This window comes from Seriola lalandi, unplaced genomic scaffold, assembly GCF_002814215.2.
Source record: "Seriola lalandi dorsalis isolate HSWRI2012SDOR001 ecotype SW California unplaced genomic scaffold, Sedor1 jcf7180002054576, whole genome shotgun sequence".
In the NCBI taxonomy this organism is placed as follows: Eukaryota; Metazoa; Chordata; class Actinopteri; order Carangiformes; family Carangidae; genus Seriola; species Seriola lalandi.
Window position 1 is genome coordinate 488,115 of NW_019525129.1, and position 768 is coordinate 488,882.

The window sequence follows — 768 nt, forward strand, 5'->3', positions numbered from 1 at the left end:
TGGTCTACAAGTTTATTCCTGGAGGGGTTAGACCAAGGTCATACTGCTGTCACACTGATTCCAGCTGTATGTGTGCGTCTGTCTGATCACATCTGACATCAGTCCCACACACACTGGGATGTATTTTAAGTAAAGGGGGGCTTCCCTGAGTACATGCATGTATCAATGTTCAGAATAAACAACAGACAGATGAACATCTTTAGTTAAATGTGGAACTTGTGTTAATCATTAGCTGTCATTATGGATATAATCACAGATTTAAACCTGCAATGATTTCAGCTGCAGCTGACTGAGTCAGAACTGATCAAAAAGTCTTTAACCTACAGGATGAACACATCCTGACTGACTGCCTCTTTGTTTTGTTTTATTACATGTTATTAATAATGTGTCATGTCAGGACCAAACCTGTTTATCCTTCAAGTTTATCATGATTACACCACAAAAAAATAATACATCCAAGAGAACCTGAACAGAAACTGTTAAAACCTTTTTCTATCAGGGGTTATCTAAAACAGTTTCTACTGTTTCTCTTTGGCCAGCAGGGGAAGCCTCAGCCCTAAAAACATCCTGCACTTGTGCTTAAGTGCAGGATTTTCTGATGCAGAACACTTCAAATCAGGTGCAGAAGACCAAATATAGTTTGCAAGGACAGGAGAAGAATATGAATAAATGACATTACACATGAGGGGAGTGAAAAAAAAAACATAACATCTGCAGACCAGCTACAGGTGGGCTTTTCATCTCCGACACTGTGTGTGTGTGTTTTAG

General features: G+C 39.3%; 1 protein-coding gene across 2 annotated transcripts in view; it reads right to left on the reverse strand.

Moving 5' to 3' along the window:
- The window catches only part of LOC111663435 (uncharacterized), a 15,350-nt gene that overhangs the window by 11,431 nt on the left and 3,151 nt on the right, over nucleotides 1-768 (reverse strand). The window lies entirely within an intron of this gene.